Below are 14,045 nucleotides of genomic sequence, written 5' to 3'. Positions count from 1 at the left end.
AGATCTGCGAATCTAAAGTATAAATAAGGAACATTAAAGGGCCCAAAATTGACCCCTGGGGAACGCCAGATGCTATAGCTGCTCTATCAAAAGAAATATTATTACAGCACAGTGATTGGAACCTCTTGGATAGATATGATTTTATAAGCATACAAGATTCGTTGTAAAATCCATAATATTGCCATTTGGCCACCAACAGAATTATTGAGCGACTAATGAAAGAGAGAATTGTTAGGTCTCTTACTACACATATTATTCTTCATATTGGATTTCCAATTTGGTTTTAGAGAAGGCAAACGTACCCAGGACCCTATCCAGAAATAAATTTATAATGTTTATTCTGCCATTGATAATTTCTATTATTTTTAGATTTGTCAAAAGATTTTGACACGGTATGTTATCAAACTCTATTGTTCAGAGGTCAAACTTATGATTTACTGAGTAACTATGTGACGAGGGAAAATACTAGGTAAATGTTGATGGAGCTTTGAGTGCAGTATGGTGTTCCACAGAGGCTGTATTCGGGCCTCTCTTGTTATACTTATGTACCTTATTTACATTTTTCAAAATTTTGTGTTTGTCTATTAACCAGTATCTAAATAGGGTCAAAAAAGCGTTTCGACTTACTCTCAGGCATTATTACCTAAGAAAGAAGAAGTAAAATTGTATTTTATTCACCTTCTTAGTCTAAAATAGCAAGAAATTAAATGCGTACTTTTTATCATTGAATTGATACACTCAGTACACAAAAGATCTCACTCTCCCAGTACATTTACCCACACACACACACACACACACAAACAGAGGCTACCGAAAAAGATAATTTGTCACCTAAACCGCAGCCCGCCATCCACTTCCCATTTCACTCCCACACACGGGCGGCCGCTACTTCTCCATCTTTATCCAGCACCTGTGCTCACCTGACCCCTTCCATTGCCACGAGCTACCAATAGGAGACGCGATATGCAACTTGTATTCATCGTCTCGAAAGAGGCGATCTCGAGAACGCGACTTCTCCGGGTATTCGCGCTTCACTTCTTAACTGAGAACGTCGTTCTGTAGATCGTCTTTTAGTTTTTTCAATTAATTCTTTTAAATTCTTTTTTTTTTGGTTTCCTCCTAAATAACACCATAGAGTTCCGATAAGTTCGGTAATTTATTGGTTTTGAACAGTGGCGTTCGTGTTGAACTTGATTTGTTGTGCGAACAGTAGAAGTAGTGACTTTTTGAACACGGGTTTCTTTTAATGTTTTGTGCCTATTTATTGGGAAACTATGGATTATAGTTTTTGTTACATCAGGTAAGAAAGAAGTTTTATCCCTTTTTATGGTGCAATAACATTCTTAAAATCTTGCCTAGTTGCGTGCATTATTGAGCTATTAGCAGGCATAACTTAATAAGGTATGAGGCACGTTTTTTTATTAGTTTAATAAAATCTTTTAATGCTACTAAATATAAATCCGAATGCCAAGCACATCATCTATATGACGCAAATCTTTCAATTTATTTATTTAAGATTTCATTAAGTGCCCAAAAAAACCGGATTGGATGCTCTCGCTACATCTCAAAAATGGTTGTATATTTCAGTTCTTGCTGCTTTAATTTTTTTAAGATTTTTCCTAATGTATTTGCAGAATCTTATTAAGCAAAGAAAAATGTTTTGAAAATGTTTCTTCCTTAAGATACTTTCCTTAAGAAATTTTCTTCCTTAAGATACTTTCCAGCTTGATTTGAGCTAGAGCTAAAGAGACAAGGGACTCTTTTGGGTGAGTTTTTTTCATATTTTCTTGGTTTAAATCAGAATTTTTGTTAAATTTCAGGCTCAAATTATTTAAACTAATTTTTATTTTAAAAAAATTGAATGACAAATTTACTTGTATTTCACTCAGTTCCTCAAATTCTATTTCATTTTAAAATTGATTTTAGTTACAGGGCTACAGGTTCATGAATAGTGATGTTGTTTTTAGGGCCCTTAATATTGCAGGGATTATTCTTCATATTTTGTTGGTCTATATATTTTTTTTCTTATAAATATATTTCTTTTCATTTACAGGAAAATTGAGCTATTTGAGCTATTTAAACTATTATTAAAAAAAATAAATAAAAATGTATGTAATATTAAATAGTGAGGCTTTACCATTTTTGGCTTCCTTGATGCTGGGAGATGTCTTAAAGCGATTACTTCTTTAATTTTCAGTTTTTAGGCTCAAATAAGTTTCCTTTTGAAAACATCCCTGCTTTTACTTTATTATACCAAAAAGACATTCTTAATTTTTTTTTGAAAATATTCAATTTCTTATATACAGTGCATCCGTAAAGTAGCGGATAAATTCAATAAAAATGAAATGGACCGTTTCTGAAAAAAATGCCCAAACCCGGCGATTTTAATATTGGGTTTAGGATTTTTCTACGTAGAAATTATATATACAGGGTGACTCAAAAAAAAGACATGACGTCATCAATATGTTTTTTAAATGGAAACCACTATGTTTTTTAATGCAGAATCAGAAAGAACGCATTTTTTTACAAAGGATATGGTAGAAATGAATAGTGGTTACATAAGCAATTTTAAACGAAAAATTATAATATAATGTAAAATTAAAGAAATACCTATCAAAATTAAATGTTCGAATTGAGCACCGTTAACAACCTGACAATAACCAAAATGCTTTAAAAAATTTTTTTTAGCGTTGTCAATGACATCTGCAGTACCAATATTTCTAATTTCCTGGCGTATCTGTTCTTCTAAACTTGCTGGCTTAGTGACATACACTTTACTTTTTAAGTATGCCCATAAAAAGTAATCAAGGGGAGTTAAATCTGGCGATCTGGGTGGCTATTCAATGAGCCTATCTGTCCAACTATTTAAGAAAAACTTCATCTAGTTAATTGGGAACGGGTAAAGCATAGTTTCTCCATATTTAACTACTATAAATGTTTATAGCTTGCAAAATTTTCAGTATTTCGACTCAAATGAGCTTTTTTTCGAATAATAAATCAAAAGATGTTTTGATATATTATGTCGAATAAATGTCGAAAAACTTTTCAATTTTTCGGGATGAAAATATCAGGAAATAAATTTCTTTAATATTTTTTTTCAATATTGAGAATTTCTTGACTCAAACTAAGCTTTTTGTCAAAAAACATCTACAATATTCCTCAGAAATGCCAAAAAGAAGTTTCTACATAAAAGATGCTATAGGTTTTATTAAGGCGTTAAGAATGTTAGGAATTTTTATTTTTTTTTTAATTTTTCAGGAAATGACAGCATAATTATAATAAAACTGAATATGTGCTTTTATTAATTTACTCGTACTATTAAGTAACCAGTATTTGATTCTTTTTTCAAAAATTTGACATTTTGCTATAATCCGCACAAAAACTCATCTGCTAAGAAAAATATCGCCGATATGCCATTTAAAAAAACAAATTATAAAACTACAAAAAAAATGGCACAACAAAGACTATATACAGATAAGATTGTCAAAAATAAGTGATAAGAAAACGCTTTAGTACCCTATTTTATTTAGGTTTAGATTAGGTCTTGTATTCAAGTAATTTCATGAAGAAAAAAATGTTTTTGTGTAATTTGTTTTAACCCACAATAATTATGATGCTAATATGACACCTACAAAAAAAATGTCGTATTCAATAGTGTTATATGTATAATTACTATAAGACGTAACCCACTTATTGCCGTCGTTTAGTAAGATAGGTAACAGAAAAAACATATTTCCAATATTTAACACAATATACGTTTTTATATGACCAAAAAAAAGGTTTTTATCTTTTTTGATAATCATAATTTGGCGTTTCATTTTACTACCGTTTTACATAATTAAATAGAGAACCTTTTCAAACTGAATGTTTTATTTAACGTTTAAAAGTTGGATATAAACCATTTTGTTTGAATTTATTCAACAATCTATTTAAATTTTTATCAGAAACACTTAATTTTCATAAAAACAAAATTAAAAGCTTTAGCATAAAATCAAAATTAAGAGCTTTTTCGAAACATGCTTTAAAAAATTACACCAGAAAAACATTTTAATTTATTTTTTTTTAGACATTTTGCATAAAATTTAGCATAAAATTACCGAATCAATTTTAATTGAGCTTCTGAGAAATGAATTACATGTAAAAACTGAATTAGATTTGCAAATAGGTTTTCTTAGAATTAAACTTTCGTTTATTTAAGCCTTTTTAAGGCAATTTTTTTAAATTATACAATAAAAATTTAATAAAAAAAACTTTAGTTTCTTATTACAATTTATAACTTATTACGGGTTTTTATTGTTATTTTTTACAATTAAGCATCACTTTCTTTTAATATGCATAATTGTCTTTTTTCCGTATTCACCCCTAAATATGGGATATTCTTAATACCTTGTAGAACTTACTGCTTTAACAAAAATTGTTCAAAATTGTCCCCGTATTTTCCTCGACGAATCCACGACTCTCTAGTAGTGTCGAAAATAAAATTCTAGTCGCTACTTTTGGGGTTTTTGATAGAAAATGGCGTTTTGCTTGAAAACTATAACATCGATATAAAAATGGTTTTAAATGGATTATAGCCAATTAAATTCCGGGTGCCTAATGGAGATAATGGGTTTTGGTAAGTGTCGTAGGTGTGCCAGTATTAGGCATCAAAGTCAAAAAAGTATAAAGCAACAACCAATCTACGTAGAAGGTATCAAAAAATAAGTTCTAACGAGTTACTTACTTACTTTAAATATCCAGATAATACCAAATTTTTTAAACGATATAAATAATTTATTTTTGTACAAATATTACACGTTCGTCTATATTAAGCAATATCTATTATTCCTATAAACTTATTTCCTATAGTTAAGGTTATCTTAAACCATCTGAGCTTACACATATCCGCTTGAAAAAGTTTAGATCCTGACCACATTTTCCCGTAATGCCCAGATAAATATTCCACCAAAGGTTTACGTCACCCCTGTGAGTTTTTCCAAATTTAAATTTCAACCTGATAAATATTCAAAAAACAAAAACCTCACCGCTGAATATTTTTAGAAAAATCATCTAACGTCCTACAATAACCGGATACGGACATTTACATTTATTTGAATTTTTCGATGATTAAGTCTTATCAAATTTATAAATCGGAGAGGGTGTACGCCGCTGAACTAAAAGGTGCGCCGCATTTTACCGATGAAACAGATAATTTATCCGAAATATCCACTGGGGTCCTTTTTTTTAGATAACAACCCTCCTGATCTAGACTAAGAGCTGACTGACAGTCTGATGTTTGCTTTGTAATTACCATGGTTACTGACTTACTGAGGGGGGTGATTATGCGTGAAGTGCAAATAATGGGGTAGGTTTTATGGGTTTAATAAGAACTCAGGTAACAAAAAAAAATTATTGATAAATATAAACCTGATAGGCTTCGTCCAGGCTCTCCTTGGCCATGATCTGACCGCCAAAATCAACCGATTTGTTTTTAGTTCTTTTAATCTCGTTGTACGAGCATTTCTATCCAGATTTTGATATCTATGCCAACACCAAAAATGTGACTTTTTAAAATACTTCCACAGTAAATAAAGCATCGCGGCAGTAAAAATCCATACTTCTTCCCTCCTGCTCTCCCCCTTTACCCTCCTCTTTTTCTCCGCCTGCGTGATCTGGAGCTCGAAGCTATAACTGGATTTTTCAGATCTATGGCGCACACTGAAATTCGATATCCAGGCAGTTTTACCTGAAAATCGAGAATAATCTTATTTGAGGGTTGTTTTTTTGTTGTTGTGCTAGGGGAACATGAATGACCTTAATTTCGTCTTTTTTTTTAATGCTACTTAGGTGTAACCTGAGACAATTTTCTCTGAAAGTAATATTTGTCGAACTAATAGTTATTATTTATTTAATGCGATTCCCAGTTTTTGTAGGGGATCCACAGCTTATTTTTTCTCGCTAAGATGATGTTTGTTCGGTACTTGATGATTTGTTAACGAGGTGATAACGCTTTCACTACATTTTTATTTCGAAACCTTATGATTTCAGAATTTGTTTCTTGATTTTAAGTGGTGCCATCTTGATAAAATAACCTAATTTAAATTGGCCATTTTGAAAGCTGTCAACTTAGACACTTGTCAATCGATTGTCATTTGTCAACTCCTTGACATCCTTGACATTGTTTCTTAATGAACTTTATTTAGTAATGGGTATAATAATTTTATAACCACATTAGTGTTTGGTGCAAGAAAGATCCTTTAAATTTTAATTGCAGTTAAGCTGCAAGTGTCAATTGTCATCTGTCAATCGAACGTAAATCTCCTTGACATGTGACATTTGACAATTATGACATGAAGTCTTAAAAAATGAATGTGTCATTCGGTTTTTATTCTGTAAATGAGGGAAATTTTGGTACTTACTCTAGGTGGGATCTTAGAAGACAATAATATAACAGCACAAGTACTTTTAGGTAAATATCTTTTAAAATCTAAATATAAAACCAAGCATTCGCAGGGCTTTGGAACTTATAGCTATTGTTTCCTGTATTGGTCCCTGAATGTATTTATTTTCCGGAAATTACCCCAAGATCCTTTACCGTCTTCATTAAATGTAATCTATGCAATCATGCAATCTATGTAATCTATGCAGGACATCCTAGATTGGCGTTTTGGATTCTGTTGGTCAGAAAACACTTTCAGGTTCTCAGAGAGTCCAACAGAATTCAATTTGACAATCAATAGTTTTTGGTCGGCTTTGTCAAACGCTTTAGAAGGATCGGTATAAACCTGATGACCTCCAAGGCGTCTAATAGAGTAGTGTTATAGACCAGCTTATCGGTCTGTAACAAGACTGCCTGGAACAAATTACAGAAAATTAAGTAAAAGGATAGAACAACATGGTTTATTAACTATGACACTGACAAATAATTTTACAAAATTATATTGCTTACCAAAAATTCATAAAAAAATCTTCCATTGAGACCTATAATAAGTTTTAGCGATTCACTATATCACTATATAAAAAATTCCTTGGAACTCGTCAACTTATTGCAATATTTTCAGTTACCACCAAATTTTGTCTTGGTATCATTAGATGTTATTTCTTTGTTTACAAATATTCCGACCTTATCATTGCAATTTTGATAACAAAGTTGTACCTAATACAAGACCGATGTAATAATAAGTTCAATTATTATCCAATATGTCCAAGTATAAGGAATGAATATTCATTGGACAGGCAATGTTTATATTCTTATTATTGTCCAACGTTGAAAATATAAATTTGTGTTTATAGTATATTTGCCCAGTTTTGAAGCCTAAAAGCCAGTGGAGTATCCCAGAAATTAATAATTATATTTTAGCCACTAGAAATCAAGATGTTCAGTTGTCAATAAAAAATAAATTATTTAATTTTTTCCAGGTACTCCAGTGAGAAAAAAAATAATATCTTAATTTTTAGTATGTCGATTGTAATGATTTTTTCCAAGATTGCTAAAAGAGCCATTAGACTATCCCAAAAATCAATAAATACAACATTTTAGCCACTAGAAATTAAGATGTTAAGATGCCAATAAGAGATAAATTGTTTTATTTCTTCCAGGCATTTCTGAGAGAAAAATGTCAATATCTTGATTTTTAATCCATTGATTTTAGTAATTTTTTAGCAAATACTTTAAAAGCCCTTAGAGTATCACAGATATCAATAATTATAAAATTTTAATCACAAGATTTTAAGATATTCACTTGTCAATAAGAGATAAATTGTTTTATTTCTTCCAGGCATTTCTGTGAGAAAAATGTCAATATCTTGATTTAAAGTGCATGGATTTTAATCATTTTTTCAGAAATGTTTAAAGTATCCTTAGAGTCTCTAGAAATTAATCAATAATTACAAAATTTTAGCTACTTAAACTCAACATAATTATTCATTAGTCAATAAGAGACAAATAATATAATTTTTCCAGGCACTCCTGTGAGAAAAATGTCAATATCTTGACTTTTAGTTTATTGATTTTAACAATTTTTTAGCAAATACTTGAAATGCCCTTAGAGTATTCAAGATATTAATAATTATAAAATTTTAATAACAGAAATTTAAGATATTCACTATTTTATAGTAAGTAAGAGACAAATTATTTTATTTATTCCAAACATTTCTGTGAGAAAATATCTTGAGATTTAGTGCATGGATTTTAATTATTTTTTAGAAAAGTTCTAAATATCCTTAGAGTCTGTAAAATCAATAATTCCAAAATGTTAATCCCTAAAAATTAAAATATTTAATAGTCAATAAGAGACAAATTATTCTATTTCTTCCAAGCACTCCCACTGAGAAAAATGTCAATATCTTGATTTAGTGCATGGATTTTAATCATTATAGCACATATAAAGGACTTTCAGGACTTTCTATTGGATATTCATTGGATATCATTTGGACAATATTAGGACGTCTATATTACAGCTGGATTATCCAAAAGGGGACATCCATTGGATATTCAATGGTCTAAAGGGTGCTATCTAGGTAGAGCTCTTAAATTTCGTTTTTCAAAATGATTTTAATGGTCAGTTTTACCAAGTTATTGGATTAGATATGGATAATTATTTACTACGACATCATTATTAGTGAACTTTGAAAAACATGCATTAATCAATTACCTTTTAAATTACCTTTTTTCCAACGATACGACGATGAGATTATTACTACCGTGCCTGCTCACCAAATTGATGTTCTTCTTTAATAACCTTCATTCAAAACTGCGATTAACGATTGATAATAGAGTCAATATACTAGAAGTAGTAAAAATACTTAAAAAATTCAAAAAAATTATAATATAAATCATAAAGGAAAGTTTTTGAGAAGGTCCACATTTTTCAAGCTCATCGGTTTGACATTGCAAATATTAAGTTCGTTATCTTATCACGAAAATTCAATATTTACACACAGATCTTTTTCTGTAGTATTTTCTAAAACCAATTTCGTGTGCAGGTGGATCATCATACATATTTGGGATTCTGGGAAAATTTCCTGATTCGAGATATCTCTCGAAATTTTGCAAAAATTACACGATACTCGAGTGAGAGATAATATACGGTTTATTATTAGTTGATATTGAGATAATAATGATTTAATTAAAACGATCAGAGTTCCTCTGTTTTGAACGTAATAAATGAAATTGATTATACCCTATTTGTTTTTCCGTAGGAACAAAGTGCCTTATTAGTTATTCAAAAGTACTATAAATATAGGGTGAGTCTTTCTTTATTTATAGGTGCAAGAAATATTAATAAAAAAAAAAAGGATTCCCATTGACAAAAATAAAGTATTAAAGAAGAAAATACTACTTTTTGAGGATAGGTCTAATTTTAAAATTTTCCAAAAATAGCTACAAATTGGGAAAATAGTGGATATTTACAAAGAATTATTTTGTGAATCAGATTTTTTTTATAAAAAAAGTAAAAGTCGTATTGGAAAATGTTTCAAATAAAAGTGTGAATTAAAAGAAAAAACCTATATATAATTTTCTTTATTTAGTGAAAATTCCATACATTAAAAAAAAATCTATGAGAATATAAAACTTTCATAAATCCAGTAAATATTAACCCACTTTCGTCAGCAGGAGTTATCATAAATATATTTTGCGTATTTTACTCTAACATTAATTTATTTAATTTATAACTAATTAAATTATAGGCAAATAAAATATAATTTCCGCAGGTAAAGGTTCTTCGTATCCATTTAAGTTATGCATAATTTTATTCTAATTTGTGCTTCCTAATAAATGCATGCTATTTAATAATTGAAGTATGTTACGTAATATCCAAAGAAAGGAAAGATGTTTTTATTACCTGTATATTAAAAAAATATATTAATAGAAAAGATATAAAAGAAATTAAGACGTTATGGACATCGGAATATGTAAAAACCCTAATTTTTGCAGTCTATTAATTAAGAAAATAACGTCCCGAACTGGTATGCGTTTCCCTAATATTTCTTATATTTTGAAATAATAGTCTTTAAATGTTGATTTAACAAAGCTTATATTTAAATATTAAATTAACAGGTTTAATATTTGCTTCTAAAAAATATAAATTACTAGACTAACAATTAAAAAGCTGAATCAATATTTGTCAAGTATTTGAACCAATTAAAAAAAAAGTTTGCCTAAAGATAAAGATGATAAATCTGATACCAACTAAAAATGAATTGAAACGACGATTCTTAATAATGTAATATAATTACTTACTAATAATATGTTATTATTATTGCCGCTTTATGGCTATCGACTCTTTCTGGTGCTATGCAATAAAAAATACATATCAAATCCAACTTAATTGACTTATTTCGTTAAAATTCTTATAGCAACAAATAGTGATAAAATAAAACCTCCCTCTACGATCTACCACCACCCTTGCGCCCTTTCACCCCTTACACCCAGCTCAAACCCTCTCTAACAATAACAACAGCAACAATGAAAATGGGTGTGTCACACGTCCGTCCGGCCTGGGGGGGTCCCCCTAGCCGATGATAACGGCAGGATCTCCTGAGAAAAACAAGATGGCGTCAGCAGGCTGGCGCCCGCCTGCTCACTTATTGATCTGTTAAATCTCCTGCTCGCCCGTTGCCTTGACGATAGATCACACACAGACACTTTTAGTGGCGTCTACACATGCCCTTTCGACCAATGGCGGGTCTTTTTTAAGGTTTTTGTTCATACTTTGAAAGAGAATAGTGCGATGATTCATCAAAATGTAATGAAAAATAGTATGCCTCAAATTATAGAGGTTTTTGAAACAAATTTGAAAATAAGCCTCATTTTTGGGCGCCAAAAGTATCTCTTGCTAATTGATAAAGATGGGTTCTCTATTTGACGAGCCCTGAAAATAAAAAGCATGGACATGGTACGAATACTATCGCCCATATGAAGAGCATCTTTAAAATATGAACTAAATATATTTAATACCATAATATGGTAACGAATTATGAAATTATGAGTTTTTAGATAATTTATGTAAAAAATTATAAAAGAGGAAAGTACTATAATTTTTTAAAATTCCATGAAAAAATCGTTGGTATGTTTGAAATTCTAGAGGTTTTTGAAAAAACTTTGAAAATAAGCCCCACTGTTGGGCGCCAAAAGTATTTAATACCATAATATTTGGGAATTCAGACATAATTAAGACTCGGTATTAAACAAATACCATCATCGGAATGTTTTTGTTGATCTTGTGAGACCACATTCTTTGCTAATAATTTATTTCGTTTCTAAGAAGTTTATATGTAGAGCGACTAAATTTTGTATTTATTTTCTGTTCAGTTTTGTTTTCACTTGTGTTTATCTGTGGTGAGTTTAAAAGTATAGTCCATTTGTCTGTGCAAATAAAATTCTCGAGAAAATAAAAAATGGTAAAGAAAAAACAATGAAAAATATTTGCAAAAAAACCTAAGTTAGTATCCAAAACCTTGAAAGAGGTTCCAAAAAGTGACAATAAAAAACTGAGATTATGGTGTATAGAAATATCAAGAGATTGATCGTGCAAGATCGATTCATTAGTTAAACATGTTTCAATATTGGTAAGTACCATAAAACGAAGGGTTAAGAATGCTGGTTTATACGGTAGAAATCCTTTATCTTAATGAAAAATACAAAGACCAGACTTCCATTTACCTAAGAGCATCTAAACTAGTCCTACGAAAAGTGAAAAACAGTTGTATTTGTAAATGGTAATCGTTTTAGACCACAACACACTTACTGAATTAGGAGACCAGTGAATAAAAGATTTAACCCAAAATATACCGAACCTGTATCATGGTTTGAGGTTGTTTCGGTAAAAATCGAAGGTAACGTGGATCATTTCGTGTTCCTAACATAAGAAAATGAGATGCTACCTTGAACAAAAGACAACATGTGCTTCAGATGAGTGAGAACAACAGAAAGATGTGAAGCAGTTATTAAAACTAAAGAATATGCTACCAGATAATAAACTTACATCCTACTTACTCCCTAGTAATTGACTCTCTTGCTTAATCTTACTTTATCATCTACTAACTTCTTTAATTGCTTTACGATCAGAAACCTCTCCAGCCTAATCAGAAGCCACTTCTAAACTAGATGCTCCACTAAAATTCTCTTATGTAGAAACTTACATAGAATTTCAGGAGTAGAATTTGCAAATCATTTAAAAAATCATTTTTCCAGATTATCTTCATCTTCATTACTATACTTCTTCTTTTACTAAACTAGTGAAAATATCTTATGGGTTCTAATATGGCCTCTTCTTTTTTAATTTTCTTAAGACTTTAAACGGTTTTTTTTGGGGGCTTTGGTTCAAACTGCAAAAAAGGAAAGTGCAATAATTTATAAAAAAATTGTGAGTATCACCCAAATCTAAAGCCTCTTCCAGTGCAGCACCTATTCAACACTAGACTTCTTCTTTTACTAAATTAGTGAAAATATCTTTTGAGTCCTAAGATGGTATTTAAGTAAGATGGCTTTTTTTCGGGGGTTTTGGTAACAGCGAAAGAGAAAAGTGCAATAATTTATGAAAAAATTATGAAAGTGAACTTTGAATGGTTGAAATTGTAGGGGCTTAAAAAAAATTGGAATCTAAGCCCCACTGTTGGGTGCTAAATAGATCTCTCGCTAAAAATGGTTACTGTATTTGATTACGGAAAATACATTGGCGAATGGTTAGGTTTAATATCAAAATCCCTAATATTAAAAATACATTCTACTTACTGCCTATTAGTAAATTCTATTGCTTAATTTTACCTTCCCTACTGACTTCTTTGATTGATTTATGATCAGAATACCTTATCAACCTATTTTATACTAGATGCTGCATTAAAATCGTCTGAGCTAGAAACCTACATAGAATTTTAGAAGTGATTTACCAAATTAATTAAATTTTTTAGATCTTACAAACATTCTCACCAAGCTCAGAAATGTTCTTCATGATTTTCAATTTTTTTTCAAAGATCCAAGGCTTTATGTCAAATTTACTCCATGTTCCTTGAGTTCAAAAAGACCTAATATTTCAAATTCTTTTGTTAGAATACGGTTGTCTTTTTCTATTCTTTTTTTTTTAATTTTGGTTTAATTAAAACTGTTTTAGCTTTCTTGATCTTCGTCTTCATCTTCGTCTTCGTCTTCGTCTTCCTCTTCATTTTCATCTTCATCTTTATCTTTATTATCATCTTTATGATTATCTTCATTTTCTTCAATAGTAATAAATTAAAGTTCAAGTCACAGGTCTCAAACATATTGTAATATAAGATCAAAGGTCAATATACAATATATTTAGTTTTTTTATTACTATTTAAAATAAGCTGGTCTCTAAGAAAAAATGGACCATTTCTTCAAATCTATTTCTTCTTTAATTTTCTTAGGGCATTGGATTTACTGAAATTAATTTGAATGACTGTCTCTCTCTCTCTTTGTTGTACAGATGACTGAAAAACAATAGTGGTAACCTTATAGTAGCTTTTTTTTATACTTATGCCCAATCTTCTTCTGCTGATAAGACTGACTGATTAAATGATTGTCGCTTTTTGACATCTCGGCTGTTTCCACATGTTTTTACCTTGATTTCAGGCCTTGCAGTTATTTCAAAATTCTGCCAAGCAATTGGAGTGAATAATATATAAGTTGACTTTACACGCCTGCAAAAATTTTCAAAGAAATAACAATTAATTCGTGGACGTAACATTTAAGATATAAAAGAATTCCTTATTATTTCCATGTATGCCTTGGTATTACTAGATGCATTTTAGAAGAGCTACTGAAGAACTCAATTGCTCATTCAACCCAACCCAATATTTTTTTCTACAGCCTTCCCCATTGGCTAGAAACGGATTAAAAAAACCCCACAGTTGGGCGCCAAACTTCCATACACTACTATGCCCATAGTTAGATCTCTTCTAATCTTTTAGTGGTAAGCCTCTTCGATTTTATCCTTTATATACCGTCGTTTCTTAATATTCCCACAAAATAAAATCCCCCAATAATTTCCATAAGTATAATAATGCATAGCATAGCTGGTATTGTAAGTGGAACATAGTAAAAAATA

The 14,045-nt window shown here is 30.2% G+C and overlaps 1 protein-coding gene across 1 annotated transcript in view; it reads left to right on the top strand.

Annotated features, from left to right (window-relative positions):
- The first annotated feature begins 1,014 nt into the window (after positions 1–1,014).
- Positions 1,015–14,045, top strand: part of LOC126736446 (ras-responsive element-binding protein 1-like) — a 35,664-nt gene continuing 22,633 nt past the window's right edge. The window contains exon 1 of the mRNA XM_050440792.1: positions 1,015–1,300. The gene's annotated coding sequence lies outside the window, so the exon portion shown is untranslated. The remainder of the gene's footprint in view (positions 1,301–14,045) is intronic.

The sequence above is a fragment of the Anthonomus grandis genome, chromosome 5, assembly GCF_022605725.1.
Source record: "Anthonomus grandis grandis chromosome 5, icAntGran1.3, whole genome shotgun sequence".
Classification (NCBI taxonomy): Eukaryota; Metazoa; Arthropoda; class Insecta; order Coleoptera; family Curculionidae; genus Anthonomus; species Anthonomus grandis.
This window is presented reverse-complemented; position numbering and strand designations above follow the sequence as displayed.